Source organism: Nylanderia fulva, unplaced genomic scaffold, assembly GCF_048542155.1.
Source record: "Nylanderia fulva isolate GAGA-0341 unplaced genomic scaffold, ASM4854215v1 Scaffold701, whole genome shotgun sequence".
Taxonomy (NCBI): domain Eukaryota; kingdom Metazoa; phylum Arthropoda; class Insecta; order Hymenoptera; family Formicidae; genus Nylanderia; species Nylanderia fulva.
Genome location: NW_028190810.1, coordinates 25159 through 42817, shown reverse-complemented (window position 1 = coordinate 42817; position 17659 = coordinate 25159). Strand labels below are relative to the sequence as shown.

General features: G+C 33.6%; 1 pseudogene; it reads right to left on the bottom strand.

Annotated features, from left to right (window-relative positions):
* Window positions 1-207: 207 nt before the first annotated feature.
* On the bottom strand, window positions 208-2081 carry LOC146720351 (uncharacterized; annotated as a pseudogene).
* Window positions 2082-17659: the final 15578 nt, after the last annotated feature.

Sequence of the window (17659 nt, the reverse complement as noted above, 5' to 3'; positions counted from 1 at the left end):
TAGAGTTGTTAATATATGTTTATTTTAACGTTTCGACCATACGGGTTGTGGTCCTTATCAAAAATACAATTGTGATATTCTAAAAAAAACCGATATTGTTACATCAGCCACGCTAATTTTAACAGTTCCTGTCTCAGTGAATGCCACAAATCTGAATCACTTTGCTTTATTGTATTACGTTCAATTTGTCTCCAATTTTTCCCATTTTTAAACAACTTTTCCAAATAATTTTGTAGAAGTTGTCAAAAACCTCGGGTAGAAGATCAGGTTTTTGTGATTGCGGACCGTAATGACAATCTGTTCTTGACTTTCTTTTACATTTTTGTCGTTCATCAATTTTCCGAGATTTTCTAGTTCTTGCAACTTTAATTTGTCGTCGCTTTTCCAGTATCTCGACAGTAGGAGGAACATTTTTATCCATGCTTTTATGCATTTCCGTAAGACCTTGTTTCGAATTATATTGCAAAACTGCCTCCGCAACTCTAGCATTGTAAGAGCCTCGGTTACTAAAATTAATGCGCTTACCAGCAATTTCTTTGCAGATTATCGAATTGAACGACTCTACAGGATTGTTGGTGTATTTGTACAACAAACCGTCGGAATAAGCGCTTAAATATATGATAGCCTTCTCTACTCTTTGGTAAAGATCGTGTAATTTGAGAAACGGTACATAATTTTTCTTCGTTTCATCAAGGTCACATACGACCGCGTTTCTTACATCGTTTATGTTCACCAAATATATGACTAGGAATGTTTAATATATCTTTTTGTAATTCTCTAGCTTTATCATGGTGAGGTTGCTCTTGTTTATTTCGTAAATCAATTGCTTCTATCACTTCTGTTCGTATGTTCATAATGTTGTTCTTTACAACATTTCGTAGCTGGACAAAACCGCGCTTTCTATGCATTTTTGGCTGAGTTGTCCCTGCTACCGCCTGCAGCTTTTTGCATAGATTGCACAGCAAATGATTGGTGCATTCTATTTTTTTCACGGTCACCATTTGTTCCCGATATGGTCTGCTATCAATGACGACCTGATAGACGCTGCTATCGCCATCGTCAATAACTGTTCTAAAAATTAATCCATGCATTTCCAGGCTACTTTTAAAGCCTTCTGCAATGGCGTCGCTCTTCATACTTGTGGAGCTTGCGTTACGATCGAAATTTCTATAGCATTTATGGTTTTTTGGTTCGATTCCGTTTCGTTCCGCTACATCGTATATCGTGCAATATTTATTGCGGATACCGATAAAAAGAACTTTTTTCGTGTGGTAACCAATTAAAGTACCAACACCGGAAAGAGAATCGTAGGCGTGGCCGTACGATCTTTTACTCCAACTATCATCAGCTATTACAGTTATGTACGGAATACCGTTTATAACATCGTTCCTTTCGAGAGCCAGTTGCTTTTCAGTTTGGCCAGCCATTTTCATATTTTCCATGGCTGTTTTCTCAAACTCGTCTACTAACATATCTCGATTTTGATTATAACTTTTATCGGACATACATTGAATATTCATAGCTGCACACAGCTCTTCTAATTGGGCATGGCCAATTCCCACTGTAATAGTTTCTATTGCAGCAGCCATATCAATGCTTAATATTTTCGGATCTTTGGGTTCTGACCAGAATTCGGCTTCAGTATTGCACATTTGGCATTTGAAAGTAAAATGCGTCTTAAACTTTTCGGTTTTAGTTTTTATGAGTTTCCAATTTTTAAATTGGCACTCTATTCCTTTCATATGATTATTGAATACTCTCTGGAGTTCTTTCCATACATGAGAAAAGTCGACAATGCGACGGCCTTCAGGCAAGCGTTCCTGGATACGATTTATATCCAGAGGGCCATTCTCGATAACAAAATAATCATCTTCGCAAAGTTCGATATCTTTATTACAAATATCTGTTTCAGAAATTGACTTTAGGCATTGCACTTTTTGAGTACTAACTTTAGAATCTATTGTATCGAAATTCAATTCCACCGATTTTTGAAAATCGATGGATTCATTGCTAGTATTCTTAGATGTGCTATTCCTAGAGTCATTTTTCTCTTGGCCTTCGGTTTTAGTTTTTAAGACTTTCCAATTAATTTAAATTGGCACTCTATTTCTTTCATATGATTATTGAATGAACTCTGAAGTTCATTCCACATATGAGAAGAGTCGACAATGCGACGCCCTTGAGGCATGCTTTCCTGGATATTATTTATATCCAGAGGGCTATTTTCGATAACAAAATGATTGTTATCTTCGCAAAGTTCGACATTTTTACTACCCGTACCTGTATTTGAATTTGACTCCAGGCATTGCATCGCTGGTACTAACGATTGGATACTAACTTTTCAATCCATTGTATCAGATAGCAATTCTGCCGATTTCTGATTATCGATGGATTCATTGTTAATATCCTTAAATGTGCTATACCTGGAGTCATTTTCCTCTTGTCTCTCTTTCTTCAGCATCCGTCGCCTGCAAAAAAAAATAATGTTAAAATATTGTTAAAAAAATTAAATGTATCAGTTATTATATAATTATCAAAAGATTTTTGTGAAAAATAAATGCAGTCTCTTGTTTATAAATCTATATCTTATTCAAACTATATTATATTATACAATAAAGTTTCAATATAAATATTTTATTTTTATACTAAGCAGAGGATACATAAACCGTATCTGATGTAAAGAAGCAGTTTACGAATAAATAAGTCTGGCATAAAATATCTTCCAGAACGCACATGCAAATCGTTCTGGGAGAAGATATTTTAAAAGCAACTAACAGACGAATAAATCGTCTCTGATATAAAATATCTTTTTTTAATAACCAGAACGCACATGCAATTCGTTCTGAGAGAAGATATTTTTAAAGCAACTAACAGACGAATAAATCGTCTCTGATATAAAATATCTTTTTTTAATAACCAGAACGCACATGCAATTTGTTCTGGGAGAAGATATTTTTAAAGCAACTAACAGACGAATAAATCGTCTCTGATATAAAATATCTTTTTTTAATAACCAGAACGCGCACATGCAAATCGTTCTGGGAGAAGATATTTTTCTTTTTTTTGTTACTATTGCAACTTTATAACTATTAGTATTACTATTGTACTATTGTAACTACTACTTATTATTACTATAATATTTCTACTACTAACAACTATTTAAAATAAGCAAGAGACTGCTTTATATTTCAGAAATTGTTACTTTAGAAAATATGTATATAATGTAAAAAAAATTTATAACAATTGAACTCCATAAATATTGAATAAGAATATAATCTATATATATATATAAATATATATATATACACACACACACACACACATATATATATATATATATTTATATATATACAGAGTATCCCAAAAAGATCGGAACACTGAAAAATCTCGAAAAATATACGTTTTACAAAAAAAAGTTTTAGACAAAAGTTATAAAAAATCTACTTATTGATCTGATCAGTTTGACCTTGGACAGTGTTACCAAGGTCAGAATAAGGTTACCTTAAATTTCTTAGATGTAATCCTATATCTTTTATTACATATTTTTGTAGCTTATCTCGAAGGCTTTCCAAAACACTATAATAAAATGATTTTTCATAAAGTGCTCTTTGAGTTATAAAGGTTAGAAGCTAACAATTTTTTGACATAAACTATATCTTTATAAAATATTCCATTTTCGATAATCATACGTACTTTTTTGCACAGTATAATAAGAAATCAATTTATTAAAGAAAACAGATAATTGAATATGTAATATTCAATATGCAGCAGCATACTTTTTTTATAAGCAACTGTGTTTTTTTACACCAATTCATTGGTCTCATTATTCCGTGCAAAAAAGATATGATTACCGAAAATGGAATATTTTACAAAGATATTTTATATTTTATGTCAAAAAATTGTTAGCCTTTATAAATCAAAGGGTACTCCATAAAAAATATTTTTATTAGTGTTTTGGAAAGCTCTCCAGATAAGCTACAAGAATATGTAATAAAAATTATAGGATTTCATCTAAAAAATTCAAGGTGACCTTATTCTGACCTTGGTAACGCCGTCCAAGGTCAAACTGATAAGATCAATAAATAGATTTTTTATAACTTTTTTCTGAATCTTTTTTCTGTAAAACGTATACTTTTCGAGATTTTTCAGTGTTCCGATCCTTTTTGGGACACTCTGTATATATATATATATATATATATATATATATATATATATAATAATATATACACATACCTATTGATTTATTTAGCAATCTGTCTATCTATCGAACTATCTATCATCTATCGATCAACCTATCTATCTATCTATCTATCTATTGATTTATCTGTCTCTTCTCTCTTTTCTACATTGCATTCTTTTATATATGTACACGTATATAATAATTTTTTAAAAATATTGTACATTACAAAAGTAAAAATAATTAAATTTATAATCTAATAATATATAAAAATCTTTTATGAATATAATAATTACAAAGTTTTAGTAGATAATTTTTTGTAATAAATAAATGATTTATTCTTATCTAAATACTGCTCTGTTTTGATAATAATAGCATTATTATGTATTCAATCTCTAAAATACTTTTATATAAATCATTACAAAGAATTATTTACTTTATAATCAATTATAATTATTATAGATAGGCCTGTTTATACACATACACAGACATATATATATATTGTGTGTAAGTGTGTGTATGTGTATAAACAGGCCTATCTATAATAATTATAATTGATTATAAAGTAAATAATTCTTTGTAATAAATGATTTATATAAAAGTATTTTAGAGATTGAATACATAATAATGCTATTATTATCAAAACAGAGCAGTAGTTAGATAAGAATATATCATATAAATCATTTATTTATTACAAAAAATTATCTACTAAAACTTTGTAATCATTATATTCATAAAAGATTTTTATATATTATTAGATTATAAATTTAATTATTTTTACTTTTGTAATGTACAATATTTTTGAAAAATTATTATATACGTGTACATATATAAAAGAATGCAATGTAGAAAAGAGAGAAGAGATAGATAGATCGATCGATAGATAGATAGATAGATAGATAGGTTGATCGATAGATGATAGATAGTTCAATAGATAAACATATTGCTAAATAAATCAATAGGTATGTATATATATATATATATATATATATATATATATATTCAGCATTGCCGACAGCACCAGGTTGATAATCCCTGAACAGGGCCCAGGACTTATAATTTTGCAATTTTTTTGAATAAAATAATTTATTCATGAAACTAATAAAATTATAACAAGAATATGTAATAAGAATATTTTTAAATTGATCTGTGTATTGGTTTAATTTATCGTCATCGAAGAGGAAAGAAGGAAAATCTCCGATTACGTTTATTTGTCAATCATAATTAAAAATATTCGAAAAATCATATGCTTTTGTTTTGTAATTGTCAATCTAATCTTTGATTGACTTCGCACGATAAGAAAATTAGTTATATTTTACAATTTTACATTATAAATGTCGATAAAAATTCAAGTTGTGAACTTTGACTTCGGAATCGAGCAAATTCAATCGAAGATAGTATCGACAATTTATCATTTGATCGAATATCTGATTGATAAGAAATAAACATAATCGGAGATTTTCTTTTCCTTCCCCTTTGATGACGCGATAAATTGAACCAATATATTGATCAATTTAAAAAAATTATTCTTATTAGTTTGATGAATAATTATTTTATTCATAAAATAGATTGCAAAAATAAAATCTTGGGCTTTTTTGTACGTGGATATCATTCTAATGCTACGGGCAGTGTAGGCACATTTGAAAATCTATATTTATAATTGTGCAAAAAATTATATATGTATACAGGGTGTTCGGCAACAGGTGGGCCAAAATGTAAGGAGTGGTTCTACATGATAAAATAAGACGAAAATCAAGAATGACAAAATTGCGTCCGAGACTTTGTTTATTAATTATAAATATTTTAAACTTCGCATTAAGGGCGCCTCACGCACGGCAATTTTCCGATATTTTGCGTGCGTAAGGTACATCGGTAGAGTCGCCGTCAAAATACACTGTGACGCATAAGTATACAAAAACTTACATCGTAACAGTTGATGTATATTTTGCAAAATGTAAAATATTTATAATTAATAAACAAAGTCTCGAACGCAATTTTGTCATTCTTGATTTTTGTCTTATTTTATCATGTAGAATCACTCCTTACATTTTGGCCCACCTGTTACCAAACACCCTGTATATATATATGAAGATAAAATTATATATATATATATATATATATATATATATATATACATATATATATATTTATATACATGGTAATATTTACTTAGATACAGAAAATATTTAATCTAGGGCGATATTTACTTAGCTACAAAAAGTTTATGGAAATCAAGATGAGGAATTTTCAGGTATCTTTTTTTGATAGCGATAGGAATTTTATATTTTTTCTGTAGTCAGATTTAAAAATTATATCATTTATATTGTTTAAAAAATTTCCCTTCCACATTAAAAATTATATCGTTTATATTGTTTAAAAAATTCCCCTGCCACATAATTTTGATTATACTACGCATGCATTTTCTCCCTACCACTTTTCTATTTTATCTTCCTTCTTATAAATTTTCTTGAAAATCTTCGCTCACTCGTCTTTCATCGCTCGAACTTTCAAGTTTGTTAGTAAAAAGATAGTTAGTTAGTAAAAAGTTCTCTATTTTTCGATTTATCGCGTCTTTGATTATTAAATCTTTGATTTTCTACGCGGTGGCAACTACCATGAACAATCTTAAGAAAATCGAGCAACAACCGCGCATGTTGCTGTCAACAACATACGGATTAAATTCATCCTACACGACGAAAATTCAAGTGGGTCTTATGACAGAAGACAACGTCGAACTGGATTTTCTGCCTGCTGTTAAATTAACATCTCACGGAGCTGCAGGGATTTGCTTCAACATGAAATCGTGGCAAAAATTTCAAGAAAACATGGATACAATGTCGCACTACTTAAACAGTGATAAAATTAATTTGAGCTCGATCATCTTTAACAAGATAATTATAAATTTCACTACCGCATATGGTGCTAGAGCCATACTAATAACGTATCGTGAAAACGAGCAAGAAGATCTTTCTTCCGAAACTGCGGAGGATGCAAACGCAAACGGACCGAAGGCGAAGAAACGTAAAACTTACAACATTGCGATAGTCATGCAGAAAACGACTTTTCAAGGTATAGAAAATATAGTTGATTGTGTGAACGCTAATTTAAATCGCCTAAATTTTATTTCAATTAATGTCAACAAATGTGCTCGATATTTAATTAACGAAATACAGTTAAATCTTCCTGTCAACGGTAGAATCAATAACAGTATCGTGAAACTCACGATCAGAGGTAACAGTAAGGAAATAGAACGTAATGTACGCACCCAGCTGAAAGATTTAATATTTCTCGATGTATACTTTGAGATAACATTTTTAGAAATAATTTCACTTTATTTCGAACAAATTGTACATGCAATCATAACAAAACGTAAATCTTAATAATTATTCGACGAATATTTTGTTGAAATGTTTGTGAATAATTTTGTTCTGTAAAAATATTTTAAATATAAACCATATTTGTACTTTTAAAACCACTGTTCGATTTTCTTTCACTTCCTCTTTCCAGAAATTTTCTCAACGTGCATGTTCCTGTTCACCTTTATTAAGCCGCGCGTTATTTTTAAATAAAATTTTATCTGCCATCTTTTCAACAATAAGCATTCTTTCTAATCTACGATAATGTATTTTTTTTATCGTGACACGAGTCAGAATGCTTGCCTGAACAAATATTTGCGTGTTCTTTTTTTTTTTATTTTTTTTATTACCCTACGGCATCGTCAGCCACTACCTGTCACCGATCCCCGTTCGACCGTATGACGCTTTTCTTGGTCAAACTGTTTTTACCCCATCCCGCCCAATATCGGCCATTTCATTCGACGAGCTATTCTTGCCATACGTATACCCGAACCTCCATACCGTACTCTACGCAACTTTAGCTTAAATGTCTCATCAAATCCTTAGACTAGTAAGATCTCGTTTAGCTCAGCATACGAGGACCCTGCTCGGAAACGCGGAGGTTCCGGGTTCAAATTTAGAGAAAATCAGAAAAATAAAAAAAATTCTTATTCCAAACTTTCGGGGCCAGTCGCCATTTTTTCCCCCAACACTCGTAGTCGGAAAAACCAGACGCTGGTGATGGGGGAAAGACAAGCCACGCCCACGGCGCCAGAGAGGCTTGTGGTGGGGGTTTGTTTTGACAGGCCATACCTGCCACTATACTACTAAACAGATATGTCCACTATTTATGCTATTATTATGGTAGGAAATACTATAGGAACAAATATTCCTTTCGAAAAATTATTTGATTATGTAGAACGAGTAGACCAGAATATTTGCGACAAGAATTCAAGGAACACCAGATAAAGTTTAATATGATTGCACAAAAAATTATTTATATTTTGTAAGTTTGAATTTGTTTTTCATCATTTGAAAGTGCACTTTCATCATTACCATTTAAAAAAATATAAATTCTGTTTAATTATGAAAGAAAATAAATAGCAAATATAGAAATTAATTGCAGTTTTTATAAAATAGTAAACTTTAAATTGTTTATTTGTGTGCAGGATGTTTCCTGAAACGTTTGAAATGATTATGCAATTGATTGAGCCAGCTTTAACTCTAACAAATACAACAGGAAGAAAACAAATATCGGCAGAAAAACAATTATTAATAACATTATAGTTTTTAGCTACTCCAGATTCTTATAGGTATTTACTTTTATTCTTATACTCTAATAAAATAATAATATAATGACTATTTTAATATTCACTGCTATTACTGAAAATCTATACTTTACGTCATATACATACATACACTATAGATTTTCAGTGTTGGCAATATTAGAATGCAGTTTTTTTGTTATTTTTAAATGTAGAGTTGTGTAGCATATATATTTATTTTCGCAGATCAATACATGTCCAATTTGGTGTTGGAAAAGCAACAGCATTCAGAGCAGTAAGAAGGGTAACTTATGCCTTGCATTGTTTTGCACCAAGATTCATTCGAGTGGCCAAAAAATGAAGTGCTACACCGTACTATTGAAGAATTTGCGAAAGCAAGGTTTTCCTAATGTAATCGGAGCCCTTGATAGATCATATATTAGAATTAGAGCTTCAAAGGAAAATCCTGCTTCATACATATGCAGGAAACAATTTCATGTGATTCACTTGCAAGCGGTATGTAATGCAAAAACAGTTTTTATTCACTGCTATGCAGGACATGTCGGCTCAGTACATGATGCAAGAGTGTTGAGAAATTCTGCATTTGCAGAATTACATTGAAATGCCAAATGAATACTTTCCTTTCGATACTCATTATAGCAGATTCCGCATATGCAATTTTTCCGCATTTAATGGTTCTATTTAAAGATAATGGCCATCTCACAGCACTTCAAAAAAATTATAACTTTTGTTTGTTATCAACCAGGATGACCATAGAGCGAGCGTTTGGATTATTAAGGGTTCCGTATTTTGTTAGATTGCTTACTCCTGACTGATATATAAAAAAAATACAAATTATATTAGCTTGTTGCGTTCTCCATAATATTTGCACTCTAAGAAATGGTGAGTTTCCAGTTGTAGTATATTGTCACGTCCTGGGCTTCAAATTCTGCGCGTTTACGCGCGTTCACGAGTACGCATAGTGGAGGAAACCTGAGCAAGCGGGGCCGAGCGGTAGAACACGCGTGGTCAGGAGTAGGGGAAGAACGCGCGAGGACAGGATAACAGATGGAATACGGAGATTGGGAAGTATTTTAATAATTAAAATGTATAATTAGTTAGTACTTACTACCGTAATAATGAATATTATTAACTGATAATAAAAGGATATTATAATAAAGTTTGATAATAATTTATTTAATAAAATTTTTAAGTATTTCTCAATATCAATCGTTTAATAAGTAACAAGGTTAGTAATTATGTAAAATAATAAATACATCAATAATTATTTAAATTAGCAATTATGTAAAAATAATACAAAATCACCTAATCTGTAACAATGCTCAAGCTCGTATGTAAACAAACACAATGATAACTTATTAAATATTACGAGGCCATGTGAAACAAGCAATAAAAAATTATTATAAAACTTGGAAAAAATTTTAATTTAAAAAAAAACCAATTACAAACGTTTCGAACTATACTTAGTCTTTTTCAGTGCGCAATGAAACAATAATAATAAATAAAAAAATAAATAAAAATTCTAATAAAAAGTCGCAATACAAAGTCAAAATAAAATAAAAATTAGATAATTATGTCAAAATTAAAAGGCGAAATACGTTAACAATATATTGAAATTATTAAAAATAGTTCAACACGAGAAGTCCCAATTAGAAGCAAAAATCGAATTAAAATAATTTATCCGGCTAATCAATAAATATTTTAAAATTATTATTCAAACCTCAGAGTGGCACTTAAACATTACTCCAAACCAATCACTCATCGTTAGTCGGCGAAAGACTATCAGTCTGGCAATGATCATGTCCATCCTCTCCAAGTTATTTAATATTTGATATTATAACTGAATTTAAAAAGAAATTTTGTATTATAAAATAGAAATCTACTTATGTATATGTAAAAATTAAAAATTAAAAATTAAAAATTAGTTACTTGTTGCTTACAATTGTTCCGAATAAATTGAGATGACAATGCCTCTAATTGTTGTTGAACTTAGTACTTGACTGATGTCAAGTCATTTAAAAAGTTGAATAAATAGGTGTCAAGTCGCAAAACATAAACATTTTAATAAGTCTAAAAATTCGCTATTTCTTCTAGAATGTCAAAATAAGCGTTGTTGAGCAATTCGGTGTTTGTATTATTATTTATACCATGCTTTTGTTCCTTTATGTGTATCATCTCCGAGATAAGTCTTTTATAATAGTAAGATTCGATATCAAGTATTTTAACGTTATCCCAATCAAAAGCATGTTTTTTATCTACAATATGTTCAGAGACCACCGAATGCTTGGAAGAATCAAATCTAAAATTACATAGCAAGATGAAGGATTATTATAGTTATTTTATTAAAATTCCCATTTATAGCAATAAATATAATATATTGTTGCGTCCTCGGGACGCCTCTCGCTCAGTCACTCACACACAGTCACTCTCACTCGCGCGCGAAATAAAGACACTCGCATAATAGGGAAATGAACTTTAATATGAGGAACCAATACACGAAACCAATGAAATATAACAAATAGTGCATTCGTAATGCAAAGAAGCTCCGGTCTCGGAAAACGTCCGCACGATGCGACCGCTAGACCAAATCTGTCATGTCTCCCGAAAACAGAAGAAGACCCTTAGTTGTTTAACAACAACTCCCTTGACGACGATCTTCCGGAGGCGTAAAGAGTTGATCCCGCGAAAAGTATCACCCGATACAAAGATGTAGATCCAGGGGCGTAACACGGGGGCGCAACACTGCCCCCCTTCTTCAAGATTGTCGTCCCGACAATTCTCACGGAGATTGAAGACCTAGGACTCTGACGCTGCTATCAGGGCACCAACGATACTCCGCTCTCCCTTAGCTGCTGCTACAGGTTACCGAACGAAACGCCTGGTCCCTCTCCTTTCGCGTCTACACTGTCCGGACGAATCCTGCTCTCCCTTAGCTGCTGCTACAGGTTACCGAGCTTCGCCCTCCTCCTCTCCGTACTCGAACTGTTTTTTTGAAGAAAAATTGGCCAGATTTTTCCTATAACAGTCGAGTTGATAGAAGATATCCCTGCTGTCTTCGCGGTTTCACTATACTCGCCGTCTCCCGGAAGGATAACGAAATGGTCCATGAATCTTCAGACAAAGGGGGGGAATATCTTCCGTGGACCCAACGTTCCTCGTGAACACCTTAAGTCTCTGTCCCGGCATTTGCCCTCAGTCTCGTGGGAAAACCACGGATCAAAAACCACGAGAGGGACAGTCTTCAACGTGATGAACCAAATGACCAATCTTCTGAAGATGAGACGGTCTTCTCAATTGAAAGGAGCCAGTTGCCCTCGATGAGTAATGGTCGCAGGAACTTCCTCAGAGAATTCTCTTGTAACAAAAACTCAGGCAAGCCTCTTCTTAAAAATTTCCAACTAGAAAAGAAAACATTCCTTACGCAGAATAAATTCACCAATTAAAAAAAAATGCACTTACAAATATACACACAAACACAACTCTCCAATTTCTAGCAATCTTTATTTGAGTTTTGCACTATTTCTAATTAACAATCAATATTTCTATCTAAAAATGGAGCTAATCTATCTGCATGCACTACTTTCTTCCGATGTCTGGGTGTCTTCTGAATGCAGTACACCACATCGTTGAATTTCTTTACAATAGAGAAAGGTCCTTCCCAATTACTCTGTAACTTGGGAGCTCTACCTTTAATTCTTCGAGGGTTATAAAACCAGACTCTCTCTCCCTCTTGAAAAAGAATCTGTCTAACTCCCTTATCGTACCAACTCTTCACCCTAGAAGATCTAATATTCATCTTGTCTCTAATTTCGGAATGGATATCATTTAACTTTCTTTTGAGAGTATTAGCGAAATTTTCTATCGAAGACGGCTCTTTTTCTTCTAATCTAGGAACATTTCCTTGCAATAGATCCACTGGAAGTCTTAGATCTCGAGCGAAATATAATTCCGCAGGAGTCATTCCAGTGGTTTCGTGCTTTGAAGATCTGTAAGCTAGAAGAAACATGGGAATCCACCGATCCCAATCTTTTTGATTTTGTGAAATATACTTCGCTAGATAATTGATTATTGTTTGATGTTGTCGTTCGACCTGACCATCAGACTGAGGATGCAACGCAGTAGTTCGTGTTTTCCTAATTCCGAGAAGCTTCATTATTTCAGCGAACAGTTTCGATTCAAAATTCTTCCCTTGATCGGTATGTACTTCTAAAGGTACTCCATGTCTTGAAATAAACTCATAAATGAAGATTTCTGCCACTGTCTTTGCTCTAATATTCTTCAGGGGAAAAGCTTCTACCCATTTGGTGAAGCAATCTACGATGACAATTAAGTATCTGTTTCCAGAAAAAGTTATTGGAAGTGGACCTAGGATATCCATTTGAATTCTTTCAAAAGGACTTCCGACATTATAGATCTGCATAGGAGATTTTCCTTTTCCTGTGGGGCCTTTCTTAGAAATACAGACCTTGCAAGATCTGCACCAATTTTCAATGTCTTGCTTGTAAGTCGCCCAATAAAAGCGTTTTCGTACCTTTTCTAAGGTTTTGTTTACACCAAAATGACCTCCGAACGGAGAATCATGTACTTCTTCAAGGACTTGTTTAACTCGCTTTCGAGGAACAATCAATTGAAGAAAACTAGACTTCAAATTCGGAGCTTCCCACTTCTTGTAAAGGACTCCATTCTGAAGAATTAATGCATCCCAATAAGTCCAATAAATTTGAGCAGAAATGTCACGAGTCACGAATTCAGAACGAGATGGTCGTGTTTCTTTCATTTTTCCCCGAATAAAAACGGCAATGTCAGGATCTTCTTCTTGATCTTTACGCCATTCTCCCAGATCTTCTGTTTGGAATATAAGTCGTGCAACCATTTTCTCGTTTTCAGACGTACTCTTTATCTCGACCTTGGCACAATATCCACACCCATAGGTCTCACATAGTCGTCTGGACAATCCATCGGCATTCTTGTGAGATTCTCCTTTCCGGTGTTGTACTTCGAAGTCGTATTCTTGGAGTTTTTCCAACCAACGAGCTAGTTGCCCTTCCAAATCTTTAAAAGACATAAGCCATTTTAAGGAAACATGATCAGTACGAATCAAAAATCTTCGACCCAAAAGATAATGTCGAAAACATTTAATAGCACTGATAATTGCTAATAATTCTCGACGAGTAACACAATAATTCCGCTCAGTTTTGCTAAGAACTCGACTAAAATACGCGATAACCATTTCCTTCCCATCCTGTATTTGTGATAACACTGCACCAATTCCGAAGTTTGAAGCGTCAGTATCCAAAATAAATTGACTTTCTTCTTTAGGAAAAGACAACACTGGGGGAGAAGATAACATTAATTTCAAGTTTTGAAAAGCACTATCACATTCGTCGTTCCAAAAAAATTTAATTTGATTTCCTGTTAAAGCAAAAAGAGGTTTAGCTATTGAAGAAAACCCTCTAACAAACTTCCTATAATACGAGCAAAATCCTAAGAAACTACGCAATTGTTTTTTAGTATGTGGTACTGGCCAATCTTTAATAGCAGTTATTTTTTCTGGGTCGGTGGTAATGCCCTGTTCGGAAATTACATGTCCAAGATATTTTACGTTTCTTTGGAAAAGCAAACATTTCTTTGGATTAATTTTAAGATTTGCTCTCCGTAATCGCAAGAATACTTCTTTAAGGTTTTGAAACATTTCGACAGAATCTTTTCCAAAAATGATGATGTCGTCTAAATAAACTAGACACTTTTTCGAAATCAATCCGTTTAAAACCTTTTCCATAAGTCTCTGAAACGTCGCGGGAGCGTTACACAAACCGAAGGGCATGATCGTAAATTGCCAAAGTCCCTTACCGATAGAAAAAGCTGTCTTTTCTTTGTCTGAAGGACGAATCTTTATCTGCCAGTAACCACTTTTTAAATCAAGCGTAGAAAACCAAGTGTTACCTGATAACTGATCCAAAATGTCGTCAATTCGAGGGAAGGGATAGGAATCTTTTACCGTGATAGTGTTAAGCTTCCGGTAATCAACACAGAATCTCAGTGTTCCGTCTTTCTTTTTGACCATAACAGCCGGCGAAACCCAAGGACTTTGAGATTCTTCTATGATTCCTTCTATTTTCATCTCTTCCATTATTTTATCAACCTCATCCCTCATCTGAAAAGGAATCCTACGGGGTACCTGTTTTATGGGGAGAGAGTCTTTTACATTTATGACATGTTCGATAATATTGCAATTCCCAGCAACAATATTACAGGAGAATAGATCTTGAAATTCATTTAGAAAATTTACAAAGGTTTCTTTCTGTTTTTTCTGCAAATGAATCGAGCTTTTTTCGAAAAGTTCTTTTAAAATAGACGGGATTCCTTTTGGAAAATTCTCTATTCTTGAACATTGAAAATCTTTATCGTCAAAAATGGATTTATTAAAAACTTTATCAAAAACGTTTTCCAAATTAATCATTTTAAGAAAATCCATTCCCAAAATACATTGATCATTAATTTCAGCAACTAATAACGGAATTTCAACCGAATAATTTCCGATTTCAATTTTTGTTTTTACTAAAAATTCAATTAAAAATTTTTCTCCCGTCGGATATTTTAAATTAATATCATTGACTCGAATCTTTTCAAGATCTTCTCCCACTAATCTGCTATTTAATATGGAAACATCAGAGCCTGTATCTATTTTAAAAAGACACTCCTTTTTATTTAATCTACCAAAATACGAATAAGAATCTTTCTTAGATATCCTTCTAACACTACAATCACTGAGATCAACAAAATCGGACGTCGGGGCGTTTTCTGTAAGAGTTGAATTTTCCCCGAAAAATTCAACTACCTCTAGTTTTCCTTCGCCTCAGGACATTGAAAACGCAAATGTCCGATCTTCCCGCAAGACCAACATTCTTTCCCTTTGACCGAAAAGTTGTTCGCTTGCGCTTTCCCTTTCGAGTCAAACCGTTCGCTTTTCTTTTTTTTGGAATCGGTTCGCGCGTCGCTCCTCTCTCCTTTTTGATAATTTTGACTTATTTTGCCGTAATTTCCTTTGTTATTAAAATTGTCTCTTTTTCTATCAAAACTATCCCCCTGAATTATTTTTATAGCCTTAGCTCTTTCTATAGCCAAATTTAAGGATGTAATTCCCTCCAGTTGAAGGGTTCTTTTGACAAACCCGTCTATTAATGCCGAGACAAATTGCGCGCATGCTATTTTATCGCGGACCGCATATGGACATTCGGGGTAAGCCAGACGCGACAGTCTCTCAAGTTCGGCTCCAAAGGAAGCGAAATCCTCTCCATATTTTTGTTTCCGTGTCGTAAAAAGATAGTAATAATTTTGCGTCAAGTTTCCGTCTTCAAAAAGCAACTCTAATTTTGATTTTAATTCCGCGAATGTTAATTCTTCAAAATTCTCAACATTTTCTAAAACGGACCGAGCTTTTCCCCTTAAATTGCAGCGAGAGTAATCATTTTTGCTTTCTCATCCCAATTATTCGCGACGGCTATCAAAAGAAATTGGGAGAGGAACTCCCGCAGCGGAACCCTTCCATCGAATGTATCGGGCTTCAGTTTTAAGCCCGTTTTCGCACGAAAGTCACCGGTCGTCTCGCCCGCGTTTATCACGGCACTCGCGGCTATCGCGGCACTCGCGGTACTCGCGCAAGCTAAATTCAGTCGTGTATCCCCAGAAGCTCTTATATTAGAAGGACTTAGCTGGTTAGTTTGCTGCGAGGAGATCCTCAATTCGAGCTGGTGCAGCTGTTCGTCCTTCTCTCGGAGAAGAGTCTCAAAGCGAGCTTGCTGATGTTCTCGTTCGGCCCGCATTTCTCGTAGTTCTCGCAGTGCGGTCTGCAACGCATCCGTCTCGTCTATCTCCTTCATCGTTGTTCGGGAACGCGTCGCTTTCGGCGAATGTTGAGTCGTCATTTTGGCGTTCTCTCAGGAAGATGCGATTCTTTCGGTTTTGATCCCGGACGAGCCCCCAAAATGTTGCGTCCTCGGGACGCCTCTCGCTCAGTCACTCACACACAGTCACTCTCACTCGCGCGCGAAATAAAGACACTCGCATAATAGGGAAATGAACTTTAATATGAGGAACCAATACACGAAACCAATGAAATATAACAAATAGTGCATTCGTAATGCAAAGAAGCTCCGGTCTCGGAAAACGTCCGCACGATGCGACCGCTAGACCAAATCTGTCATGTCTCCCGAAAACAGAAGAAGACCCTTAGTTGTTTAACAACAACTCCCTTGACGACGATCTTCCGGAGGCGTAAAGAGTTGATCCCGCGAAAAGTATCACCCGATACAAAGATGTAGATCCAGGGGCGTAACACGGGGGCGCAACAATATTAAAAGCAATAAATATATTATATATTTAAAACTTATGTTTTTATATCATGAATATTCCACCGCCGACATATATTGCCTAAAATATTATTTTTAAAATCGCCAATGTTTTATTAGAAAAAAATTTCCCTATAAGCGCATGATATTATTTAATATTCTAGGCGTATTTTTAAAATATTAAATATTCTAAGAATATATATTAAATATTCTAAAACTACTAGAATATTGCTTAAATATTAAATAATATTATGCGCTTACATGGTTTATGCACAATACAATTCAAATTATAATAAATATTTTTAAAGTAATAATAATAAATTTATTCTATATAATGTATAATAATATAGAAAATATTGAAAAAAAAGAAAAAGAATTTATAGAAAAAGTGGGACGCGAACTGGCAACCTTTATACTTGTAGTTCGTGCTAAGTCCGCTGTGAGTCGAAAAAACTAAGGAATGTACTAACTTCACACCGCGCGTGCTCAGAACCTGGGAGAGACGCAGGGTCG